Source organism: Lepidochelys kempii, chromosome 24 (genome assembly GCF_965140265.1).
Source record: "Lepidochelys kempii isolate rLepKem1 chromosome 24, rLepKem1.hap2, whole genome shotgun sequence".
NCBI classification, from domain to species: Eukaryota; Metazoa; Chordata; order Testudines; family Cheloniidae; genus Lepidochelys; species Lepidochelys kempii.
This window is the reverse complement of record NC_133279.1, coordinates 15,697,943-15,725,630: the sequence shown is the minus strand read 5'-3', so window position 1 is coordinate 15,725,630 and position 27,688 is coordinate 15,697,943. Positions and strand designations below refer to the sequence as shown.

General features: G+C 44.3%; 1 long non-coding RNA gene across 2 annotated transcripts; it reads left to right on the top strand.

Annotated features, from left to right (window-relative positions):
- Positions 1 to 986: 986 nt before the first annotated feature.
- LOC140902824 (uncharacterized) lies at positions 987 to 26,560 on the top strand. Of its 2 annotated transcripts, XR_012156125.1 has the most exons (6): positions 987 to 1,098; positions 5,076 to 5,108; positions 16,246 to 16,284; positions 21,383 to 21,415; positions 24,173 to 24,196; positions 26,303 to 26,560. It is a non-coding gene; the product is annotated as an uncharacterized lncRNA (long non-coding RNA). The 2 variants fall into 2 exon arrangements; XR_012156126.1 differs by lacking the exon at positions 16,246 to 16,284.
- Positions 26,561 to 27,688: the final 1,128 nt, after the last annotated feature.

Genomic DNA, 27,688 nt, shown 5'->3' with positions numbered 1-27,688 from the left:
CCACTGAATGTTAGTAAGGGGGCAACAGTCCCCTTACACTTGGGAGCGCCTCTGATTTTATTACTTGCTACATTCCTGCCTCCAGGGGTGGCTTTTGGGACTCAGGTTATGGAAGGAGGGTCGCCCAGTGGTTAGAGCATTAGCTTAGGACTCAGGACACGACAGCTCAATCCCCTGTGGTGCCACAGACTCCTGTGTGACCTTGATTACGTTATTGAGTCCTTCTGTGCCTCAGTTTCCCATCTGTAAGACAGGGACAATAGCACTTCCTGTCCTTGCAGGGGGGTTGGAAGGTTAAGGATATGAAAGATTGGGAGATACTTCAGCTGTGGACGGACATATCTTCACCTACGGTAGACACATCTCTACTGTGGGGGGCAGACCTTTCGCAGAGGGAAAGAAGAAATGTTCATGACCTGAACGAGACAATAAAGTGGCAGGAGTTGCAGGCTGCAAAGTCTGGGCAATCATGGGAGGGTAAAGAGAGACTTGTTGGTTCCACTGGGCAGAACCAGTGGCGCAAGATACTGCGCTTGAGAGAGTAGGGTAAGATCAGGCTCGTGGCCCCTTCAAGGGAACAGCCCGTAGAGCGCAGGGGAAACTGAGAGGCTGCAGGGCTAGGGATGGGCTAGTTGATTAGTTAGCAGAAACGGTGGGCATGGGGATTGGGGCAGATTAGAAAAATAAAGCAGGTTCTGCCTCTCCATGCCAGAAAGGAAAAAATAAGTCACTTTGATAAGTTTAGGGAGAACAACAGTTTATTTTTCCAGCTGAAGTTGGATCCTGGCCTTTGGAAGCAGAAATCAGATTCCACAGGGTGAGTTTTGGTGATAAATGAGCTGTCTGACCTTTCCTTATTGATAAAGGTGATTGGTCTCCTTGACAATGCGGGCATGGAGTTTGGGCAATCAAGCTTGTAATGTCACGTACCACACATGGTATAAATATAGATGCTAAACCCTCGAGCTGCACACTGGGGATATCAGGACCTGGAAGAATCTTTCAGCAGCCAAGATGAAGCTCCAGATTGTGGCTGCCATTCTCCTCGTCACCATCCTTTCCCCAAAGAGAAGCAGCGCGCATCAGGTCAGCGCACAGGTAAGGATGCGATCACTACGAGCAGTATAATACTTTCTATTATAATGCTGGTTTTCTCTGTGAAATGGGATCTGAAATGGCTCCACTTTCCTCTCTGCCCAAAGGTGAATTGTTCTTGGACAGTGTCTTAGCACTGTGCTGAGTTTGAATTGGCCGAGTACAGTAATGGGGGGAGAAGATTAAAGGGTTTTCCTCACTTATTTGGAAAATTCTTTAGATCTGTTATTATGCTTCGATATCCCCAAAGCGCATTTTGTTCCAAAGTTCAGATTCAATGTGTACATATGGTTCAAAGTGGTTTGCGTGCTGGAGAAATAGAGAGGTCCTCACTGATTGACATTAGCTTACTATGCCATTTCCACCACACATTTGGCCAACTTGTGGCCCAGTGGTCAGCGATATGGGCTGGGGGTGGGGTCTCATTCTTTAGAGGCTCAAGCAGAGATGACTTGATCTTGATTCCCAAAAGTGCTGAACATCCTGGGCTGTGCAAAGAACCCCCCTCCCCGACTCCCCACCCCATTCTCTAAAATGTTTGAAAATAACAGAGGATGCTTTGGTTACAGCCCCTTTCCATAGAATCATAGAATCATAGAATATCAGGGTTGGAAGGGACCCCAGAAGGTCATCTAGTCCAACCCCCTGCTCAAAGCAGGACCAATTCCCAGTTAAATCATCCCAGCCAGGGCTTTGTCAAGCCTGACCTTAAAAACCTCTAAGGAAGGAGATTCTACCACCTCCCTAGGTAACGCATTCCAGTGTTTCACCACCCTCTTAGTGAAAAAGTTTTTCCTAATATCCAATCTAAACCTCCCCCACTTTCCACACCACAAAGGCTGTAATCAGAAACTCTAGGGACATCATACAGCCATATTGCAGAAGGACTAATACGATGGTCCTGACCTTTTTAGTTTAATGAAGACTATTGATCTCTTTGACAATCCAGGGATTGGGTTGGAGCAATCAGGCTTGTAGTGTCAGATATGACACAGGGGATAAATACAGCTGCTAAACTCCCCAGCCACAATGGGGACTTGCTCATCTGGAAGAGCTGAACGGAAGCGATGATGGAAGTCCAGATCATGGCTGCCATTCCCCTCATCTCTGTCCTTTGCCCAAGGGAAGCAGCTCTCTGCCCATAGGAGTGCTGCTGGTAACAATGAAAGCACTGCTAGGAGTGACATACTATTTGTCATAACGATGACTTTTGTAAAATAATAGAAAGGTAGAGCTGGAAGGGACCGCAAGAAGTCATCATGTCCAGCTCCCTGCACTGAGGCAGAACCAAGAAACCTAAACCATCCCTGACAGGTGGTGTCCAAAGTTTTCTTAAAAACGTGCAATGATGGGGATTCCACAAGCCTACTCAAGAGTTTAATTACCCTTAGAGTTAGAAAGTTCTTTTTAATATCGAGTCAAAATCTCCCTTGCTGCAATTAAGCCCCCTACTTTTTGCCCTATCTTCAGTGGACACAGAGAACAGTTGATCACAGTCCTCTTTAGAACAACCCTTAATATATTTGAAGACTGTTATCAGGTCCCCCTCCTCAGTCCTCTTGTCTCAATACTAAACATGCCCCATTTTTTAACCTCTCCTCACAGGCCACATTTTCGAAACCTTTTACCATTTTTGTTGCTTTCCTCTGGACTCTCCGATTTGTTTACATCTTTCCTAAAGTGTAGCGCCCAGAACTGAAAACACGGCTCCAACAGAAGCCTCCCCAGTGCTGAGCACAATGGAACAATTACTTCCTGTGTCTTACATTCACCACTCCTGTTAATATATCCCAGAATGATAATAGCCTCTTTTACATCTGTATCACATGTTGACTCATATTCAATTTGTGACTCACAATAACCACCTGATCCTTTTCCGGGTATTACCACCTAGCCAGTTATTCCCTCTTTTGTAGCTGTACATTTGTTTTTTTCTTTCCTAAGAGAAGTACTTTGCACTTGTCTATTGAATTTCATCTAGATGCTTTTGGTCCAATTCTCCAATATGTTAAGGTTGTTTTGAATTCTAACCCTCTGCTTGCAACTCCTCCCAGCTTGGTATCATCTGCACATTTTATAAGTGTGTTCTCCACCCCATTATCCAAGTCATTAATGAAAATATGGAATAGTATCAGACCCAGGAGTGACCACTGCAGAACGCCACTAGATACGTCCACCCAGCTTGACAGAGAACCACCGTTACCCAGCCTTTCAACCAGTTGTGCACACACATTATACCAATTTCACCTAGATCATATTTCCCTACTTTGCTTAGGAGAATGTCATAAGTTGGACCTTTCTATTATAATGATGATTTTCTCTGTGAAATACGATCTGAAATGTCTCCCCTTTCCTCTCTGTCCAAAGGTGAATTGCTCAGGGACAGTATCTTAGCATTCCCTGTAGCTGAGTTGGAATTGTCTCGGTGTAGTGAGGGGAGAAGATTAGAGGGATTTCCTTGCTTATTCAGAAAATGTTTTGGATCCATTATTGTGCTTAGATATTACAAAAGCAACTATTGTTCCAATCTTCAGCTTCAGTGTTTACATATGGTTCTAAGAGGTTTGTGTGCCGGAGATATAGAGAGGCCCTCACCAATTGACAATAGCTTATCATGCCATTTCCCTCACACAGTTAGCAAAACCTGCAGATCTCATTCTTTGGGGGCGCAATCACTGACGATTTGGACTTGATTCCCAAAAGTGCTGAACAGTCTCAGCTGTGCAATCAACTCTTCCCTCCACGTTCTATATTTTTTGAAAACAACAAACAGGATGCGCAGTCATTTTTGAAAGGAGAAAAATGTAGAACTACTTGAAATTTGTCACTAATCTATTTTATTTTTAACTAAAAATGATTTTTTTTAAAAGAAAAATTTGATGGAAAAATTTGTTTCTTCTGTTTTTTTCAACGAAAATAATGAAAACTAAAAAGAAAAAAAGGCATGAGTTCTATTACATAATTTTCTAGCCACCTTTTCCCCCAATTTTTCCATAAAAATAATGAAAAAGAAAAAGAAAAAAGTTTTGAGGTTTGTTCTTTGATTCCTCAGACCCATTTTTGCAAATAGATTTGAAATGCTATTTTTCTTTGAAATGTCCCCAAAACACACTTATAATTTTTCAAACAGCTCCAGAAAAGATGAAGGGGGGGGGAATAAATAAAAAAACCACAAATTCTTTTCATTTCTGATTTTGCAAAACAAAATGACAATATTTTTACAAAAATTCATTTTGAAACATTTAACCAGCTCTAATTCTTATCGTGAAAAGTCAGACTCAAGAAAGGGACTTAGTTCTCAATTTCCAGATTCTGGGGGTCAATCTGAGTACTGAGAAGGAAGTGTAGGAGGGCTGTTTCCCATCGCAGAGCTGTCTGGGGCCATGTCTGAAACACAGACTTCTGCTGGCACAGCTCTATAGTATGGGGTGTGAAGAGGTTTGATTCCTGACTGACACGGCTGTGCTGGCAAAAGCCTCTCCCTACTGTAGCTGCAGTTGTAATCAGCACAACTGGGCTTTTGCTGGTATGCTTGAGCCTGGTCTACACTATAAAGTTCTGCCAGTGCAGCTATATCAACGAGCTGTGTGCAAAAATCACCCCTCTTGGGCAACATGGCTATTTTCCTGGAGAATCCCCCGTATAGACGGAACTAGACCAAGAGAAGGTGATTCTGTCAGCATACCGAACATCCATCGGGGAGGTGGAGTGCTGATATTGGCAGAAAAAGACCTTCTGTTGGCGTGCACAGCATGTTCCATAGGGCAATGCAGCGTAATGCAGACATGACCTTATTTGGCTTTGGGGGGAACATGCTATACTGGCAAAAGCCCACTCGTCTACCAGTAGAGCCACACTGGCCAAGCGCTCCTTGTGTAGAACTGACCTGGGAAAGCTATTGCCATTGTGAGGAATCAGCTACATTGAAATGATCGTGGAGAAAGAGCAGGGTGAAATAACTCCTAACTATCTCCTTACAGGATGTCGAGACTCCATTTGAAGAAGCTGTTTTGGTGAGTACTCTAGATTTACTTTATTGTCAGGCTGTCATATTATCTCAGTACCTCTTCGCAAGCCCGAACCCTGAGATTCAGAGTCAACTGGAGTATCCTGGACACATGTTCAAAGACTGGTGCAAAACACAAAGCAATGGACTTCCAAGTCCCATGGGGGCATGTAAGTGTCAATCCAAGCGTTCTTTGCAGTTTCAAGTCTCCCATTATAAAAGTAGACAATTTGCTGGGTTACTGTGGGCTCTGTTCATTATAATCACTTCCCAGGTGGAGTCATACATACTGGGAGCTGTGATATACGGGGAATTCTGTCATTCTGCATCCGAGAGACTGCAGATCATAGTGTCACCATGGGCAATCCCGTACATGGCCTCATCTCTACAAGGGAGCAGATCCCAAGCTGGTGTAAATTAGTGTTGCTCTATCAAAGTAAGTGGAGACAGAACAACAGGGGTAAATCAACCATTGCTCCAGTAAAGTCAGCAGGGCCAGATCCCCTTCTGGTGTAACTTATCCGTAGCTTCATTGGAGTCAACGGGCCAGATTCCAAATGGATGTAAATCAACATTCCTGTGTTGGAGTTCATGGTCCAGGCTAAACCGAGGTCGCTCCATTGGAGGCAGGGCAGGGGTGAGCCGCGTCAGTGATGCTCTGCCTGTGAGTACTGCAAGTTCCTTTTGCTTCAAGAGTCTGTTCTATTAGCCTGATACTTTTAACAGACAGAGGCCAGATTAAATGGCGGAAGCCCATTCCCTTCACGGTTAGGGTTAGCAAATCTATGAAGTGAGAGATCCCTGGCAATCCTAGTCTCTCTTTTATTCATCTGGCTTCCCATCATGTTCAGAATCTGGAGTTTCAGGTGGTGGTCATAGGGCCAGCTATGATTTCTCTCGAGGCATCTAGACAGACTTATGTGCAGTGCTGGGGAGGAGCCAGTGGTCGTGGTACATGTAGGTACCAGTGACACAGGGAAGGGGAGGAGAGACGTCCTGGAGGCCAAATTTAGGCTTGTAGGAAAGAGACTGAAATCCAGGACCTCTGTGGTGGCATTCTCAGAAATGCTTCCACGTGCAGGGCCAGGTAGGCAGGCAGAGCTTCAGAGTCTCAATGCGTGGATGAGATGACGGTGTAGAGAGGCAGGGTTTAGATTTATTAGGAACTGGGGAAACTTTTGGGATGGGGGGAGCCTATACAGGAAGGATGGGTTCCACCTAAACCAAGGTGGATCCAGACGGCTGGCACTTAGTTTAAAAATTGCTCTGCAACCTTTTTAATGTTAAGAGATGGGGGCGGGGGGAAAGCCGATTGCTGCAGAGGAGCACGTGGATCGGACAGAGACTTCTCTTACAGGAGGGTCTATTGATAGAGATTCTCTAGGTTTTAGTCGGGAGGAGAGGATGGAAGAGGATAAAGTAGGGGCCAGATCAGATGAGAAACAGTCACATAAAAAAGAATCTGACACATCAGAAAAGGGCAGACAAATAAACAGTGACAAGTTTTTAAAGTGCTTGTACACAAATGCTAGAAGTCTAAATAATAAGATGGGTGAACTAGAGTGCCTCGTGTTAAAGGAGGATATTTACATAATAGGCATCACGGAAAATTGGTGGAATGAGGACAATCAATGGGACACAATCATTCCGGGGTACAATATATATTGGAAGGACAGAACAGGTCATGCGGGGGTGGGGGGGGGGGAGGGGGAGAAAATGTAGAATCAAATGAAGTAAAAATCTCAAATGAATCCACATGTTCCATAGAATCTCTCTGGATAGTAATTCCAGGCTCTAATAAGAATATAACAGTAGGGATCTATTATCGACCACCTGACCAGGACAGCGATAGTGATGATGAAATGCTAAGGGAGATTAGAGAGGCTGCCAAAACAAAGAACTCACTAATAGTGGGGGATTTCAATTATCCCCATGTTGACTGGGTCCATGTCACCTCAGGACGAAATGCAGAGACAAAATTTCTCGATCCTTTAAATGGCGGCTTCTTGGAGCAGCTGGTACAGGAACCCACCAGGGGAGAGGCAACTCTCGATCTAGTCCTGAGTGGGGCGCAGGATCTGGTCCAAGAGGGAACTATAACAGGACCGCTTGGAAACAGTGACCATAATCCACTAACATTTAACATTCCTGTGGTGGGAAGAACACGTCAACAGCCCAACACTATGGCATTTAATTTCAGAAAAGGGAACTATTCAAAAATGAGGGGGTTCGTTAAACAGAAATTAAAAGGTAGAGTGAATAGAGTGAAATCCCTGCAAGCTGCATGGACACTTTTCAAAGACACCATAATAGAGGCCCAACTTAAATGTAAATCCAAATTAAAAAACACAGTAAAAGAACTAAAAAAGAGCCTCTGTGGCTTAACAACCATGTAGAAGAAGCAGTGAGAGATAAAAAGGCATCTTTTAAAAAGTGGAAGGCAAATCCTAGTGAGGTAAATAGAAAGGAGCATAAACTATGCCAAATTAAGTGTAAAAATGTAATAAGAAAAGCCAAAAAGGAGTTTGAAGAACAACTAGCCAAAAACTCAAAAGGTAAGAACAAAATGTTTTTTAAGTACATCAGAAGCAGGAAGCCTGCTAAACAACCAGTGGGACCCCTGGACGATTGAGATACAAAAGGAGCACTTAGAATCATAGAATCATAGAATCATAGAATATCAGGGTTGGAAGGGACCTCAGGAGGTATCTAGTCCAACCCCCTGCTCAAAGCAGGACCAATTCCCAGTTAAATCATCCCAGCCAGGGCTTTGTCAAGCCTGACCTTAAAAACCTCTAAGGAAGGAGATTCTACCACCTCCCTAGGTAACGCATTCCAGTGTTTCACCACCCTCTTAGTGAAAAAGTTTTTCCTAATATCCAATCTAAACCTCCCCCACTGCAACTTGAGACCATTACTCCTCGTTCTGTCATCTGCTACCATTGAGAACAGTCTAGAGCCATCCTCTTTGGAACCCCCTTTCAGGTAGTTGAAAGCAGCTATCAAATCCCCCCTCATTCTTCTCTTCTGCAGGCTAAACAATCCCAGCTCCCTCAGCCTCTCCTCATAACTCATGTGTTCCAGTCCCCTAATCATTTTTGTTGCCCTTCGCTGGACTCTCTCCAATTTATCCACATCCTTCTTGAAGTGTGGGGCCCAAAACTGGACACAGTACTCCAGATGAGGCCTCACCAATGTCGAATAGAGGGGGACGATCACGTCCCTCGATCTGCTCACTATGCCCCTACTTATACATCCCAAAATGCCATTGGCCTTCTTGGCAACAAGGGCACACTGCTGACTCATATCCAGCTTCTCGTCCACTGTCACCCCTAGGTCCTTTTCCGCAGACAAACTTAAAGACAATAAAGTCATTGCAGAGAAACTAAATGAATGCTTTGCTTTAGTCTTCACGGCTGAGGATGTTTGGAAGATTCTCAAACCTGAGCCATCTTTTGCAGGTGACAAATCTGAGAAATTGTCACAGACTGAAGTGTCACTAGAGGAGGTTTTGGAATTAATTGATAAACTTAACAGTAACAAGTCACCAGGACCAGATGGCATTCACCCAAGAGTTCTGAAAGAACTCCAATGTGAAATTGCGGAACTATTAACTAGGGTTTGGAACCTGTCCTTTAAATCAGCTTCTGTACCCAATGACTGGAGGATAGCTAATGTAATGCCACTATTTAAGAAGAGCTCTAGAGGTGATCCCAGCAATTACACACCGGTTAGTCTATCGTCAGTACTGGGCAAATTAGTTGAAACAATTGTAAAAAGTAAAAGTGTCCAGACACATAGAAGAACATAAATGGTTGGGCAAAAGTCAACATGGTTTCTGTGAAGGGAAATAGTGTCTTACTAACCTTTTAGGGCACGTCTTCACTACCCACCGGCTCGGCGGGTAGTGATCGATCTATCGGGGACGCGATAAATCACGTCTAGACACGATAAATCACGTCTAGACGCGATAAATAGATCCCTGAATCGACGCCTGTACTCCACCTCGGCAGGAGGAGTAAGCGGAGTCGACGGGGGAGCTGTCGCGGTCGACTTGCCACTGTGAGGACGGCCAGGTAACTCAAACTAAGATACTTTGACTTCAGCTACGCAAATAGCGTAGCGGAAGTTGTGTATCTTAGTTCGAACCCCCGCCCCCAGTGCAGCCCAGGCCTTAGAGTTCTTTGAAGGGGTCAACAAACATGTAGACAAGGGGGATCCAGTGGACACAGTGTACTTAGATTTTCAGAAAGCCTTTGACAAGGTCCCTCCCCAAAGGCTCTTATGTAAATTAAGTTGTCATGGGATAAGAGGGAAGATCCTCTCATGGATTGAGAACTGGTTAAAAGACAGGGAACAAAGGGTAGGAATAAATGGTAAATTTTCAGAATGGAGAGGGGTAACTAGTGGTGTTCCCCAAGGGTCAGTCCTAGGACCAATCCTATTCAATTTATTCATAAATGATCTGGAGAAAGGGGTAAACAATGAGGTGGCAAAGTTTGCAGATGATACTAAACTGCTCAAGATAGTTAAGACCAAAGCAGACTGTGAAGAACTTTAAAAAGATCTCACCAAACTAAGTGATTGGGCAACAAAATGGCAAATGAAATTTAATGTGGATAAATGTAAAGTAATGCATATTGGAAAAAATAACCCCAACTATACATACAATATGATGGGGGCTAATTTAGCTACAACTAATCAGGAAAAAGATCTTGGAGTCATTGTGGATAGTTCTCTGAAGACATCCATGCAGTGTGCAGCAGCAGTCAAAAAAGCAAACAAATCATTAAAAAAGGCATAGAGAATAAGACGGAGAATATCTTGAATACCGCATACAGATGTTGTCTCCTCATCTCAGAAAAGATATACTGGCATTGGAAAAGGTTCAGAGAAGGGCAACTAAAATGATTAGGGGTTTAGAACGGGTCCCATAGGAGGAGAGATTAAAGACGCTAGGACTTTTCAGCTTGGAAAAGAGGAGACTAAGGGGGGATATGATAGAGATCTATAAAATCATGAGTGGTTTAGAGAAAGTGAATAAGGAAAAGTTATTTACTTGTTCCCATAATATAAGAACTAGGGGCCACCAAATGAAATTAATGGGCAGCAGATTTAAAACAAATAAAAGGAAGTTGTTCTTCACACAGCACACAGTCAACCTGTGGAACTCCCTGCCTGAGGAGGTTGTGAAGGCTAGGACTATGAGAGGGTTTAAAAGAGAACTGGATAAATTCATGGAGGTTAAGTCCATTAATGGCTATTAGCCAGTATGGGTAAGGAATGGTGTCCCTAGCCTCTGTTTGTCAGAGGGTGGAGATGGATGGCCGGGGAGAGATCACTTGATCATTGCCTGTTAGGTTCACTCCCTCTGGGGAACCTGGCATTGGCCACTGTTGGTAGATGGGATACTGGGCTGGATAGACCTTTGGTCTGACTCAGGATGGCCATTCTTATGTACTTATGATTACAGACCCCATCCACACCATAAAAACTATGTTCAGAAACTCTAGGGAGAGTATATAGCCATATTACACCGGGAGGTAAATCAACTCTGATCGTTCCTCATTGACAAAGGCCATTGGTCTCTTTAACAAACAAGGTGTTGGGTTTGCGCAATCAGGCTTGTAACGTCATAGACGACTCATGGTATCAATGGAGCTGCTAAACCTCCCCAGCCTGAAAGCGGATTTCATAATCGGAAGAAACAAACAGAAACCAACATTAAGCTCCAAATCATGGCTGCCTTTACCCCCATCTCCACCCTTTACCGAAAGGGAAGCAGTGCTTTGCCGGTAGAAGCTCTGCTGGTAAAAGTGAAAGTACTACTAGGATTAATACTTTATATTAGAAAGATGATTTTCTCTGTGATATATTAACATAAATGTCTCCTTTTTCTCTCTACCCAATGGTGAATTGTTCTGTGATGATCTCTTGGCATTCCCTGTAGCTGAGCTTGAATTGTCTGAGGCCCCATCTATCCTGAATACTCACATTGATATCTCTGTCTCTCATGAGCATGATGCATGATGTCTCTCATGAGCATGAAAAATCCACACCCCTGAAAGTAGCAGCTATCCCGACCTAATCCTCATTGCAGACAGTGCTAGCTAGCCGGAAGAATTTTACACTCAACCTAGGTACTGCTCCATGGGAATGTGGATTAACTATAGCGACAGGAGAACCCCTCCCGTCACGGTAGCGAGTGTTTATACTGAAGTGCTTCAGTGTGCAAATTTAGCGCTGCACGGTGTTGCTGTAGCGTTTTAAGTGTAGAAAGATCCTGAGTAACAGCGGGGGTGGGGAGGAGGCTGAAGGGTTTTCATCACATATTAAGAAAACTGTCTAGATGTTATTGTGCTCAGATATCTCAAAAGCAGCTTTTGTTCCAAATTTCAGACTTGATGTGTACATGTATGGTTAAAAGTGTTTTGTGTGCAGAAGACAGAGAGAGGCTCTCACTGACTGACAACAGTTTACTCTGCCATGTCCTTCCACATTTAGGCCAACAAGTGCAGCAGTGGTCAGTGATTCAGGAGGTCTCATTCTTTGCGGGCTCGAGCATTTTGAAACATTATTGAAATAAATGAAAACTAAAACAAAAAAGTTCTGAGTTGTGTCATTTGATTCCCAAGATCCATTTTTGGAAATAGAGTTGAAATGTAGTTTTTCATTGAAAAATCCCAAAAAGTTTCTATAATTTTTCAAGTAGCTCCAGTAAAAAAGAAAGAAGCGGGGGGAGGGGGAAGTAAATGAAAAAATGTCAAACTTTTTCATTTTTGATTCTATCAAACAATGAATTTGTTCTCTGGAAAAAAAATGACAATTTTATAACAAATATTCACTTTGAAAAAATTGAACCAGCTCTAATACTTATCTTGAAAAGTCAGACTGAAGAAAGGGAGTTCCCAAATTCCAGATTCTCACATTGGTACCTTCTTTGCATTTTGTCAAATCTGCAGCGAAAGTGTTCTTGAAATGAACAACGTGTGCTGAGTCGTCATCCGAGACTGCTATAACATGAAATATATATGGCAGAATGCGGGTAAAACAAAGAGACATACAATCTCGCACAAGGAGTTCAGTCAGAAATTCAATTAGTGCATTTTCTTTTTTTTTGAAGAAGTGTCACGAGCATGGAATCATATCCTCTGGAATGGTGGCCAAAGCATGAAGGGCCATACGAAGGGCCTCTTCTTATTTACAATGTCACCTGAAAGTGAGAAGCGGGCAGCATTATCTCCTGTAAATGAAAACAAACTTCTTTGTCTTAGAAATTGGCTGAACAAGAAGTAGGATTGAGTGGAGTTGTAGGCTCGAAAGTTTTACATGGTTTTGTTTTTGAGTGCAGTTATTTTAAAATAAAATCTACCTTTGAAAGTTTCACTTTCACATGAAAGAGATTGCATGACAGTACTTGCATGAGGTGAATTGAAAAATACTATTTCTTTAGATTGGAAGGACAGAACAGGTCGGACTGGTGGGGGAGTGGCACTAGAAAATCCCCCACGCTGCATGGAAACTTTGTAAAGACACCATAATGCAGGCTCAACTTCAATGTATCCCCCAAATTAAAAAACATAATTAGAGAATCCTAAAAGTGCCACCATGGCGAAACAAAGTCAAAGAAGCACTGAGAGGCAAAAGGCATCCTTTAAAAAGTGGAAGTTAAATACTACTGAGGAAAATAGAAAGGAGAATAAACTCTGGCAATTGAAATGTAAAAATACAATTAGGAAGGTCAAAAAAGAATTTGAAGAACAACTAACAAAAGACTCAAAAAGTAACAGCTAAACGTTTTGAAGTAGATCAGAAGCAGGAAGCTGCTAAACAACCGGTGGTGCCACTGGATGATTGAGATGCTAAAGGAGCACTCAAGGACGATAAAGCCATTGCGGAGAAACGAAATAAATTCTTTGCGTCGGTCTTCACGGCTGAGGACGTGAGGGAGATTCCCAAACCAGAGCCATTCTTTTTAGGTGACAAATCTGAGGAACTGTCCCAGATTGAGGTATCATTAGAGGAGCTTTTGGAACAGATTGAAAAATTAAACAGTAATAAGTCCCCAGGACCAGATGGCATTCACTCAAGTGTTCTCGTGGAACTCAAATGTGAAATTGCAGAACTAATAACTGTGGTACGTAACCTATCATTTCAATCACCTTCTGTACCAGATGACTGGAGCATTGCTAATGTGACACCAATTTTTAAAAAAGACTCAAGAGGTGATCCCGGTAATTCCAGGCTGGTAAGCCTAACTTGAGTGCCGGGCAAGCTGGTTGAAACTGTAGTAAAGGACAGAATTACCGTACACCTAGATGAACACAATTTGTTGGGGGAAGAGTCCACATGGTTTTTGTAAAGAGCAATCATGCCTTACCCATCTACTAGAATTCTTTGAGGGGGGTCAACAAGCACGTGGACAAGGGGGAATCCAGTGGATATAGTGTACTTAGATTTCCAGAAAGTCTTTAACAAGCTCCCTCATCGAAGGTTCTTAAGCAAAGTAAGATGTCATGGGAGAAGAGGGAAGGTCCTCTCATGGATCAGCAACTGGTTAAAAGATAGGAAACAAAGGGCAGGAATAAATGGTCAATTTTCAGTCAAGAGTGGTATCCTGCAGGGATGTGTACTTGGACCAGTACTACTCACCATATTCATAAACAATCTGGAAAAAGGGATAAACAGTGAGGTGGCAAAATTTGCAGATGATAAATATCTTGAGCAGTTTTGTAAGTCCAAAGCAGACTGCGAAGAGTTACAAAGGGATCTCACAAAAACTGGGTGACTGGGCAACAAAATGGCAGATGAACTTCATTATTGATAAATGCGAAGTAATGCACATGGGAAAACAAAATCCCAACTATAATACAAAATAATAGGATCTGAATTAGCTGTTGCCACTCAAGAAAGATTTTTTTTCCAATGAAAACTATGAAAAATAGAACTAAAAATGTTTTGAATTTTGTTGATTCCCCAGAGTCCTATTTGCAAATAGTGTTCCAATGCTATTTTTCTTGGAAATTTGCCACAAACAAACTTATAATTTTTCAAAGAGCTCCATCAAAGAAAAAAGGGGGGAAAAAATGAAAAAATGAAAACCTTTTCATTTCTGATTTTGTCAAAAAAAGAAGTGATTAATTTTCTGGTAAAAAAGTGACAATTTGCTTGCAAAAATTCATTACGAAAAATGTTGATCATCTCTATTTCTTATCTTGAGGGATCAGAGTCACGAAAGGAAGCTCCCATATTCCAGGTTAATCTCCGCCCTGAGAAGCAAGGATAGGGGGACGGTTTCCCATCGCAGAGCTGTCTGGGGCCATGTCTACAATATGGACTTCGGCTGGCATAGCTCGATCCGTATGGGGTGTGAAGAAGTTTGATTCCTTACGACATCGCTGCGCTGGCAAAAGTCATAAAATCATAGAAGATTAGGGTTGGAAGAGACCTCAGAAGGTCATCTAGTCCAACCCCCTACTCAAAGCTGGACCAATCCCCAGTTAAATCATCCCAGCCAGGGCTTTGTCAAGCTGGGCCTTAAGAACCTCTAAGGATGGAGATTCCACCACCTCCCTACGGAACCCAGTCCAGTGCTTCACCACCCTCCTAGTGAAATAGTGTTTCCTAATATCCAACCTAGACCTCCCCCACTGCAACTTGAGACCATTCCTCCTTGTTCTGTCGTCTGCCATCAATGAGAATAGCTGAGCTCCATCCTCTTTGGAACCCCCCTGCAGGTAGTTGAAGGCTGCTATCAAATCCCCGCTCACTCTTCTCTTCTGCAGACTAAACAAGCCCAGTTCCCTCAGCCTCTCCTCGTAAATCCCCTGCCCCAGCCCCCTAATCATTTTCATTGCTCTCCGCTGTAGTCTCTCTAATTTGCCTACATCCTTTCTGTAGTGGGGGCCCCAAAACTGGACGTAATCCTCCAGATGTGGCCTCACCAGTGCTGAATAGAGGGGAATAATCACTTCCCTCAATCTGCTGGCAGTGTTCCTACTAATGCAGCCCAAGATCCTGTCAGCCTTCTTGGCAACAAGGGCACACTGCTGACTCATATCCAGCTTCTCATCATCTCATATCCAGCTTCTCATCACCTGCAATCCCCAGGTCCTTTTCTGCAGAACTGCTACTTAGCCTGTCAGTCCCCAGGCAGTAGCGGTGCATGGGATTCTTCCGTCCTAAGTGCAGGACTCTGCACTGGTCCTTGTTGAACCTCATCAGATTTCTTTTGGCACAATCCTCCAATTTGTCTAGGTCCCTCTGGACCCTATCCCTACCCTCCAGCATATCTACCTCTCCCCGCACCTTCGTGTCATCTCTGAACTTGCGGAGGGTGCAATCCATCCCATCATCCAGATCATTAATAAAGACATTGAACAAAACAGGCCCCAGGACCGGCCCCTGGGACACTCTGCTTGATGCCGGCTGCCAACTAGACATCCAGCCGTTGATCACTACCCGTTGAGCCCGACTATCTAGCCAGCTTTCTATCCACCTCATAGTCCATTCATCCTATCCGTACCTCTTTAACTTGCTAGCAAGAATACTGTGGGAGACCGTAGCAAAAGCTTTGCTAAAGTCAAGATATGTCATGTCCACTGCTTTCCCCATATCCAGAGAGCCAGTTATCTCATCATAGAAGGCAATCAGGTTGGTCAGGCCTGACTATTGTAACTGCAGTTATAACCAGCAAAACTGCTTTTGCTGGTATTGCTGGGCCTGGTGTACACTTCAGTGTTCGGCCAGTGTCTCTATATCAGCTAGCAGTGTGAAAAACGCTATGCTGAAAAATCCCCAGGATAGAGGCAACTAGACCGACAGAAGGGTGAGTCTCTCAGCTTACTGAACGTCAAGTGGGGAAGTGGTCTTATTATGTCGGAACAAGTCCTTAAGTCAGCATATGCAGCCTGTACTCTAGGGACTATGCAGGCATAGGCTCTGTAGTGTAGACATGGCCTCATTTCCCTTTCGAGGAGAATATGCTATACCAGCAAAAGCACACGAGTGTACTGGTAGAACTGTACTGGCAAAGCGTTCCTAGTGTAGAGCTTGTTGGTAACGCCATTGCCATTGTGAGGAATCAACAACCTTGAAATGATATTGGAGAAGGAGTTTCTTGATCCTGTTCTGTTTCCTTACAGGTGTTTCGAAAACATCCAGCTGGAAAACCTTTTCCTCTGGTGAGTACTCAAAATTACTTTGCTGTCAAATTACTTTGGTTCGGGTTCTGTAGTTTCCACATTGGAGTGTTGTCAGAAGTCTTAAAAGAGCAACATGTTCCACACCTTGTCCCTCTCAGATTTTGGAAGGCACTTCTGATTCTTAAGCCTTGGGTTGAGTGCTGTAGCTATCTTTAGAAACCTCACATTGGTACCTTCTTTGCATTTTGTCAAATCTGCAGCGAAAGTGTTCTTGATACCGGCTGCCAACTAGACATCCAGCCGTTGATCACTACCCGTTGAGCCCGACTATCTAGCCAGCTTTCTATCCACCTTATAGTCCATTCATCCAATCCGTACCTCTTTAACTTGTGCTGGGTCATCATCCTAGACTGCTATAATGTGAAATATATGTGGCAGAATGCGGGTAGAACACAGAGCAGGAGACATACAATCTTGGACAAGGAATTCAGTCAGAAATTCAATTAGCGCATTTTTTTTTTTTGAAGAAGTGTCACGAGCATGGAAGCATATCCTCTGGAATGGTGGCCAAAGCATGAAGGGGCATACGAATGTTTAGCATATCTAGCACGTAAATACCTTGCAATGCCGGCTGCAAAAGTGCCATGCGAATGCCTCTTTTTATTTACAATGTCACCTGAAAGTGAGAAGCGGGCAGCATCATCTCCTGTAAATGAAAAGAAATCTCTTTGTCTTAGAAACTGGCTGAACAAGAAGTAGGATTGAGTGGATTTGTAGGCTCTAAAGTTTTACATGGTTTTGTTTTTGAGTGCAGTTATTTTAAAATAAAATCTACCTTTGAAAGTTTCACTTTCACATGAAAGAGATTGCATGACAGTACTTGTATGAGGTGAATTGAAAAATACTATTTCTTTAGATTGGAAGGACAGAACCGGTCGGACTGGTGGGGGAGTGGCACTAGAGGTGAAAAAAACCAGAGTCAAATGAAATAAAAATCTTAAATGAAGCAAACTGTACCATAGAATCTCTATGGATAGTAATTCCATAGACAACCCACCACCTGACCAGGATGGTGATAGTGACTGTGAAATGCTCAGAGAGATTAGAGAGGCTATAAAACAAAACAAAACAAAACCAACACAGCAACTCAGTAATGATGGGGGATTTCAACAATCCCCATATTGACTGGGTACATGTCATCTTAGGACGGGATGCAGATATAAAGTTTCTTGACACCTTAAATGACTGCTTCTTGGAGAAGCTAGTCCTGGGACCCCCAAGAGGAGAGGCAATCTTTGATTTCCTACTAAGTGGATCCCAGGATCTGGTCCAAGAAGTGAATATAGCTGGATTGCTTGGTAATCGTGAGCATAATATAATTAAATTTAACATCCCTCGGGTGGGAGAAAAACCACAGCAGCCCGCCATAGCTGCATTTAATTTCAGAAAGGGGAACAACACAAACATGAGAAAGTCAATTAAACAGAAATTAAAAGGTACAGTGCCAAATGTGAAATCCCCCACGCTGCATGGAAACTTTGTAAAGACACCATAATGCAGGCTCAACTTCAATGTATCCCCCAAATTAAAAAACATAATTAGAGAATCCTAAAAGTGCCACCATGGCGAAACAAAGTCAAAGAAGCACCGAGAGGCAAAAGGCATCCTTTAAAAAGTGGAAGTTAAATACTACTGAGGAAAGTAGAAAGGAGAATAAACTCTGGCAAGTGAAATGTAAAAATACAATTAGGAAGGTCAAAAAAGAATTTGAAGAACAACTAACAAAAGACTCAAAAAGTAAGAGCCAAATGTTTTGAAGTAGATCAGAAGCAGGAAGCTGCTAAACAACCGGTGGTGCCACTGGACGATTGAGATGCTAAAGGAGCACTCAAGGACGATAAAGCCATTGCGGAGAAACGAAATAAATTCTTTGCGTCGGTCTTCACGGCTGAGGACGTGAGGGAGATTCCCAAACCAGAGCCATTCTTTTTAGGTGACAAATCTGAGGAACTGTCCCAGATTGAGGTATCATTAGAGGAGCTTTTGGAACAGATTGAAAAATTAAACAGTAATAAGTCCCCAGGACCAGATGGCATTCACTCAAGTGTTCTCGTGGAACTCAAATGTGAAATTGCAGAACTACTAAGTGTGGTACGTAACCTATCATTTCAATCACCTTCTGCACCAGATGACTGGAGCATTGCTAACGTGACGCCAATTTTTAGAAAAGACTCGAGAGGTGATCCCGGTAATTCCAGGCTGGTAAGCCTAACTTGAGTGCCGGGCAAGCTGGTTGAAACTGTACTAAAGGACAGAATTACCAGACACCTAGATGAACACAATTTGTTGGGGGAAGAGTCCACATGGTTTTTGTAAAGAGCAATCATGCCTTACCCATCTACTAGAATTCTTTGAGGGGGGTCAACAAGCACGTGGACAAGGGGCAATCCAGTGGATATAGTGTACTTAGATTTCCAGAAAGTCTTTGACAAGCTCCCTCATCGAAGGTTCTTAAGCAAAGTAAGATGTCATGGGAGAAGAGGGAAGGTCCTCTCATGGATCAGCAACTGGTTAAAAGATAGGAAACAAAGGGCAGGAATAAATGGTCAATTTTCAGTCAAGAGTGGTATCCTGCAGGGATCTGTACTTGGACCAGTACTACTCACCATATTCATAAACAATCTGGAAAAAGGGATAAACAGTGAGGTGGCAAAATTTGCAGATGATGAATATCTTGAGCAGTTTTGTAAGTCCAAAGCAGACTGCGAAGAGTTACAAAGGGATCTCACAAAAACTGGGTGACTGGGCAACAAAATGGCAGATGAACTTCATTGTTGATAAATGCGAAGTAATGCACATGGGAAAACAAAATCCCAACTATAATATAAAATAATAGGATCTGAATTAGCTGTTGCCACTCAAGAAAGATTTTTTTTCCAATGAAAATTATGAAAAATAGAACTAAAAATGTTTTGAATTTTGTTGATTCCCCAGAGTCCTGTTTGCAAATCGTGTTCCAATGCTATTTTTCTTGGAAATTTGCCACAAACAAACTTATAATTTTTCAAAGAGCTCCATCAAAGAAGAAAGGGGGGAAAAAAATGAAAAAATGAAAACCTTTTCATTTCTGATTTTGTCAAAAAAAGAAGTGATTAATTTTCTGGTAAAAAAGTGACAATTTGCTTGCAAAAATTCATTACAAAAAACGTTGATCATCTCTATTTCTTATCTTGAGGGATCAGAGTCACGAAAGGAAGCTCCCATATTCCAGGTTAATCTCCGCCCTGAGAAGCAAGGATAGGGGGACGGTTTCCCATCGCAGAGCTGTCTGGGGCCATGTCTACAATATGGACTTCTGCTGGCATAGCTCGATCCGTATGGGGTGTGAAGAAGTTTGATTCCTTACGACATCGCTGCGCTGGCAAAAGTCATAAAATCATAGAAGATTAGGGTTGGAAGAGACCTCAGAAGGTCATCTAGTCCAACCCCCTACTCAAAGCTGGACCAATCCCCAGTTAAATCATCCCAGCCAGGGCTTTGTCAAGCCGGGCCTTAAGAACCTCTAAGGATGGAGATTCCACCACCTCCCTACGGAACCCAGTCCAGTGCTTCACCACCCTCCTAGTGAAATAGTGTTTCCTAATATCCAACCTAGACCTCCCGCACTGCAACTTGAGACCATTTCTCCTTGTTCTGTCGTCTGCCATCAATGAGAATAGCCTAGCTCCATCCTCTTTGGAACCCCCCTGCAGGTAGTTGAAGGCTGCTATCAAATCCCCGCTCACTCTTCTCTTCTGCAGACTAAACAAGCCCAGTTCCCTCAGCCTCTCCTCGTAAATCCCCTGCCCCAGCCCCCTAATCATTTTCATTGCTCTCCGCTGTAGTCTCTCTAATTTGCCTACATCCTTTCTGTAGTGGGGGCCCCAAAACTGGACGCAATCCTCCAGATGTGGCCTCACCAGTGCTGAATAGAGGGGAATAATCACTTCCCTCAATCTGCTGGCAGTGTTCCTACTAATGCAGCCCAAGATCCTGTCAGCCTTCTTGGCAACAAGGGCACACCGCTGACTCATATCCAGCTTCTCATCCACTGCAATCCCCAGGTCCTTTTCTGCAGAGCTGCTACTTAGCCTGTCGGTCTCCAGCCTGTAGCGGTGCATGGGATTCTTCCGTCCTAAGTGCAGGACTCTGCACTGGTCCTTGTTGAACCTCATCAGATTTCTTTTGGCACATTCCTCCAATTTGTCTAGGTCCCTCTGGACCCTATCCCTACCCTCCAGCATATCTACCTCTCCCCGCACCTTCGTGTCATCTCTGAACTTGTGGAGGGTGCAATCCATCCCATCATCCAGATCATTAATAAAGACATTGAACAAAACAGGCCCCAGGACCGGCCCCTGGGACACTCTGCTTGATACCGGCTGCCAACTAGACATCCAGCCCTTGATCACTACCCGTTGAGCCCGACTATCTAGCCAGCTTTCTATCCACCTCATAGTCCATTCATCCTATCCGTACCTCTTTAACTTGCTAGCAGGAATACTGTGGGAGACCGTAGGAAAAGCTTTGCTAAAGTCAAGATATGTCATGTCCACTGCTTTCCCCATATCCACAGAGCCAGTTATCTCATCATAGAAGGCAATCAAGTTGGTCAGGCCTGACTATTGTAACTGCAGTTATAACCAGCAAAACTGCTTTTGCTGGTATTGCTGGGCCTGGTGTACACTTCAGTGTTCGGCCAGTGTCTCTATATCAGCTAGCAGTGTGAAAAACGCTATGCTGAAAAATCCCCAGGATAGAGGCAACTAGACCGACAGAAGGGTGAGTCTCTCAGCTTACTGAACGTCAAGTGGGGAGGTGGTCTTATTATGTCGGAACAAGTCCTTAAGTCAGCATATGCAGCCTGTCCTCTAGGGACTATGCAGGCATACGCTCTGTCATGGAGACATGGCCTCATTTCAGAGGAGAATATGCCATACCAGCAAAAGCACACGAGTGTACTGGTAGAACTGTACTGGCAAAGTGCTCCTAGTGTAGAACTGGCTGGTAAGGCTTTTGCTATTGTGAGGAATCAACTTCATTGAAATTATATTGGAGAAGGGCGTTTCTTGATCCTACTCTCACTATTTCCTTCCAGGAGGTCATGAATCGAGCTCCACGTATTGTTGGGGTGAGTACTCAAAATGATTTTGCTGTCCAGCTCTTTTATATTATCTCATTACCTCTTAGCAAGCCTGAACCTTGAGACCAGTGTTCAGCTGGAATAGCCTAGACACGCATGGAAAGAGTGAGGCAGAACACAAAGCTCTGGGTTTCCAAGTCCCACAGGAGTGTCTAAGAGTTAATCCAGGTGTTCTTTGTGGTTTCAATTCTCCTATTATACAAGTAGGCAATTTATTGTATTTCTTAGGTCTCTCTTCATTATGACCGGGTCCCAGATGGAGTCATCCATATTGTGAGCTGTGATTCACTGGAAATCCTGTGAAGCTGCCTACCTGAGACTGGGATAATAGTATCCCCATAGGCAATCACATACATGACCTCATCTATACAAGGGAGCAGATTCCCAGACGATGTAAATTGGTGTTGCCTCAATAAAAGAAGTGGGGCCAGATCAACAACTGGTGTCACTCATCTATAGTTCAATGAAAGTTAGTGGGGCCAAATGCCCAACGGATGGAAATCTGTCTTAGCTCCAATAAAGTGAGTGGGGCCAAATCCCCAGCTGGTGTAAATTATCCAAAACTCCAGGGGGTTCAATGGGTCAAATTCCAAATGGGTGTAAATCCACATCTCTGTATTGGAGATACACCACAGTAACCTGATGTAGCTCCACTGGAGTCAGAGCAGTGGTTCGCAGCATCAGTGGTGCGGTGCCTGTGAGCACTGCAAATTCACTTTGCTTTACGAGTCTGCTACATCACCCTGATAATTTTGACAGAGGCCAAGTGAAGTGATGGAAGGCCATTCTCTTAACGGGTAGGGTTAGCAATTCTACTATGTCAGAGATCCCTGGCAGTCCTAGTTTCTCTCATGATGGGAAATCAGACCAATAAAATGGTTCCCATTGTGACGGGATCCCCGGGGTGCAGCCTGGGTCTGTGGGACCGCTGTGCCCCCTTAACGCCCTCCAGCCTGGGCTGTCTCTCACAATGCCTTGCTAGTGACCAGCAGCAAACCCCTTCAGGTGCTGTTATCACTCAGCACAACCGCATGTGGAGCCCTACACCCAGGTAGGTTGCAGGAACGCTCCCAGAGCCACTCATGAATCACAGAGAAAGACACCAGAGCCAAATCCCCCCAGCTCCCAGCACTGTACCTCAGGAATATACCAATATATCAAGATGAGCAGTGCAAATTTATTAATTGGTTCACCACTTCATCAATGGAAAGGGGATATACACCAGCCTTTGCAAACCTGAGGAGGTTTGCCACACACTTTATACAAACTCACTGGTAAAGATAAACCGTTAAACAATTTTTTTTACTACAAAAGATAGATTTTAAGTGACATTAAGTGATAGGCAAAAAGTCAGAATTAGTTACCAAAATAAAATAAAATATAAGCATGCAGTCTAAGCTCTCAACCCTATTAGACTGCCCAACGTCTCGATTAAGCAGTTTTTCTCACCCCACTGGAGATTGCAGTCCTTCATGTACAGATTTCACCCTTGAAACCTGGGCCAATCTCCTCTGCTGGAGTCTTCAATGAGTGTCTTTGTTGCTTACAGCATAGGTGGGGGCAGGAGAAAGCCAAGCATGGGGCCCCTGTGTCATGAGTCCCCAGCCAAGGTTGAGCAATTCCCTTGGTGTGGCCTCATGCAGGTGAGTCATTGCATTGTAGCTCCCTTGCTGGACAATGGCTAGTGATGTCTGTTCAACAGCACCCACCCCGGTGTTGGTTACCTCCCTTGTCATTGTCTCTGTGTAGCTAGTATCTGGGTGCCTCCCAAACCCACAGCATATTTTAGTGAAAACCATACAACACAATTCTTATCATTTCATATGCATTGGTGCTACACATGTTTAGATAGAACAATGTCTTTCAGCAGATCATAACCTTTCCCCGATACCTTACCAGGCATGCTTTATATGCAAGATCACAGTTATCTAAAAATGAGGAATATGGGGGTAACAGGATGCTCCCCCGAGGTATAGAGTGTCACACCCATGTTTCAAAATATGGAGTTTCAGGTGTTGCTTTATAACCTGGTGGGACGGTCAAGATCAATCTATAGCTGCCATTCTCCTCGTCTCCGTCCCTTGCCCAAAGGGAAGCAGCGCTGGGCCCGTACAAATGCTGGTGGTAACAATGAAAGTAATGGTAGGAGTAACATACTCTCTATTATAATGATGATTCTCTCTCAGAAATAGGATTGGATATGTCTGTGCTTTCCTCTTTGCCCAAAGGTGAACTTTTAGCATTCCCTGTAGCTGAGTTTGGATTGTTTGAGTGAGCAGAAAGGAGGATAAAAGGTTCTCCTCACTTATTAAGAAAATTCTTTACATCTATTATTGTGTTTAGATAGATTAAAAGCCACTTCTGTCCAAATCTCAGATTCGGTGTGTACAGATTCAGTTCTAAGAAGTTTGTGTGCCGGAGAAATAGAGAGGCCCTCACTGACTGACGTTAGCTTACTATGCCGTTTCCCTTACACATTTAGGCCAACAGGAGGAAAAGTTGTCACTCATTTAGGGGGTCTCACAGTTGAGGGTTTCAAGTACAGATGCCTGCGGCTCGATTTCAAAAGGTGCTAAACACCCTGGGCTACACCAGAAGTCAGTAGCAGCTCTGGGACAGCAACAAAGTTTGCCATGACACAAGCACCACAGCTGCTTCTGCCAGGGATAGGAGCTAACCACCCTCATTCCAATGTCACAGGAAGTCAATGGAAAAAATAACTTTCTTGTTTTTTTCTCTCTAAAGGGTTTAATGGGGCGATGATCTGTGGTGAGTATCTCAAGTTCTCTCTCTTTGAGAATCTCTTGCGTTATCTTGGCAGCTCTCATAATGGGAATGGAGACTGGAGCCATTTGAGTTAAAGGAGGCACCCTCAGTATATTTCATGGTACAACCTCAGTGAAAGGAAAAAAGTGCCCCCCGCTCTTGCTGCTGCCCACCAGCCCTGACACAGAAGGGTCCCCCACCCAGCGGCATCTGCCAATGGCATGAAACTGTTTGTTTCAGCTGCTGCCTTTAGTCCATGCCAAGGAGTAACAACTAGCGAGCAGAAACAAAGCTTTTCCTTTTCATTTCGGAGGTATTATTTTCCTGCTTGTCTGGTAGTTAGAGAGAGGATGGGGGAGTGACAGGCTCAAATGTATGTTAACAGAGAACACCACCAGCACAATTCATAGGTTCACACATTTTAAGGCCAGAAGGGACCGTTCTCTTCAGCTAGTCTGACCTCCTGCAGAACACAGTCCAGGGAATTTCATCCAGTCCTTCCTGCAACTAGCCCATGATTTCTAGGTGAGCTAGGGCACACCCCAAAGAAAGATATCCTGGCAGAAGCCTCACCAGCGCCTCCATGTGTTAAGACTGTAAGTTGCATTTTCAAAAGTGAGGAAGACTTCGGTACTTCATATCCCCAGACTTTCACCAGGACTCAGGCTCTTAAGTGCCTCCGTCAATTTTGAATGTGGGACTTGGATGCCTAAGTCACCCAGATGCTTATGCAAATTTTATACCAAGACTTGACTGACAGACTTTGAGTGATGGAGATTCCATCTTGTCCCTTGGTAACTTCCCCATTTGATGGCTGTGTTCATTTAAGACTGGTTCATGTAAGAGGGAATGGGTCCTGTTCACCTGTAACTAGTTAGGTCCCTCCCAGTGGGTCCTGATAGAAGGCACCTGGCCTCCATGCAGGGAGCTGTTAAGAATTGCTAGGAGAGAGCTGTCTGAGATCTGAGAAGGCTGCAGTGGAAGATGTTGGGGAAGAGACCTGCACAGAGAGAGAACTTCCGAGAGCTGTTCGGCTAGTGCTGTGGGTGGCAGCCACTGGAGAAAACTGGCCAGAGCAGGGAAACCCTGCTGAACAGACGGTGTGTGCAGGGGTCCCGAGGGAAAGGGGACAAACTAGCTCAATCAGGGCAGGCTGAGCCAAGAAGCAGAGGGTTGTTTCTAGACTGAGGCTCCCAGGAGATGTTGCTTAGCAGGGGTAGGACTCACAGGCAAGGGGGCCTGAAGAGTGGAACACTGTGGGGAGCCCTCTCACAGAAGACCCGAACTGAGGGCTGCGGGAGGAGAGAGGTAAGAAGGATGGAGAATCACCAGAGGTGTGGAGGTCCTAGAATAGGGGCCCAAAAGAACTGGGGAACAGTGTGGTTGTTGACTCTCAGGAGCATAGGCGCCAACTCCATGGGTGCTCTGGGGCTTCCATTAGCCAAACCTGGAAGAATCTACCGTGTAGCAGCACTGGCTTTGTGACATACTTCCTCTCCACAACCACTTTTCCTGATCTCACAGCAGCCACTTCACCACCAGGATCATGCACCACAGATCAGGAGCAGGGCAGAGGGCTACTCTCAACATCACTGAGCTGCCCCCTTCAAGCACGCAAGACTTCTTCCCCTTTCCTCCTGTCACCCTCTCCATTGAATGCAATGCTGGGAAGTGCAATGCTGTCTCATTGACACAGCATTCCCGTGGCAGACAGAATAAACTCTGTGTGGGTAAATACTGACACAGTGGCAGGGATTTGACGAGTGTGTGATAACCAGAGCATAAATCCCAGTGGCAGCTCAAATCCCCAAAAGAAAGTTTTAATTTCTAAAATTACCCTTCCCTTTAACAAATCCAAGAGCTCAGTTCCAGCCCTCCCAAATCTCCCCTGGCCCTCTCCTCCCTCATTTCCTCATCCAGTGCCATCAATCGCAGTTTGTAAAGGGCACTGCTGTACAATGCACAATACTGGAAGTGGAATGCTGGCGGTCGCACACAGCTGTAGGGGACTAGAAAGGGACTAAACTCCTCCAGGGAGTGCGGGAGGGTTCTTGTCTGATTCCCTGTGGGTTACTGGGACCATAATGACCATTTGCCATCTCTCCCCAGGACTAAGAATTATGAATTACTAACTCAAACGCTGGCGAAACCGGATTGGCTGACTTCGATGATGACACCTGCCATTACGCTCCCCGTGCTGCTGCCTCACAACTCTTCCACCAATCAAATGCTGACTGAAAATCATGAATCCTACTGAATGGGCCTCTAGCTGATTACTGTGACAGTCCTTGATTTTTATGCTTTTTGATGTAATAGGGAGCGGAGGGACACTGAGCTCTGTCCCGCAGGTGCCCTGGGGGATTGCGAGAGCTTTGCAAAAATTAAAATAAATACAAACGCACAAAAAATGTTCAGTAACTGTTGGTTTTTTTACGTTTTAGTAAATTAAATTTCCTTCCAGGCTGGGATAGGATTCGCTCCTCTGTAAATGCTGACACGACTGTGAGTCATTTCTAAACTCGTTGTAGGCAATGATTACTGTATGGGGGGTGGGGGAAGACACTGTTCTCCAGTATTCCTCTCTCTCCCTCAGTGGTGAAACCAGGGAAGCAGAAGCACTGGGAAAAATGAATAGTGGAGTGGCTCACAAATCCAGAAGAGCAGGAGGGAAGAGTATCCGTTAACTGAGCTACAGAACTACACTACCAGGGCTAGAGAACATGTGGCAAGTTTTCCTTTCAGGGTAGATGCTCCAGCACATAATCCTCAAAAATCTAGAGGTGCCTCCTTACACTCCATAAAACGATCCCTTTCCAGAACAGTTACGCTCTTTTGGCTTGAACATCGGACAAGAAACCACTCCCATTAAAACCACCCATAAACTGCACCTCAATCTTGCTTCTTCAAAGGACACAGATTACAGATAAATTCATGAGAAGGTTTAATTTGTTCTTAATTATTTTGGGCTTCAGCCCCTTCCACTGGCTTCTCAGCCTCATCCAGCTCAGCTCCCTACATCCGGACCATCACCTTCTATCCTTCATGTGAGACACAAAATCTCTTCCCCAAAAGACATTGGGGCTGGGATTTGCAAAGAATCCTAATTTCCTTCGGTCTGTCTGAAAATCCCAACCTAGGGCAACAGAGCAATATTTTGCAAAGCAGATGGGAGCAGGGCTGCTCTTTTTGCTCATTCCACTAACATGTCAAATGCTGCTGGAAATAAAAGTGGCAACTCTTCCTGAACCCCTCTCCACGTTCTCATGACTCGACTGGATTGTGACCACAGAAGCAGCCACTTCCAAACAACCTGTTAGGAAGCTGTCAAAGCTCTGATCCAGTGCCCCACCAGACTGCTGTGAGGGGACCCAGACACTGGTTTCCATGTCTTTCAAGCCTCCAGAGTCTGAATACACATGAGACCAGACACTGGCTCTGTCTTGGGGTCCTTATGCACACTCCCAGGGGGCTGATCTATCTAGCACCCCCTCCTGA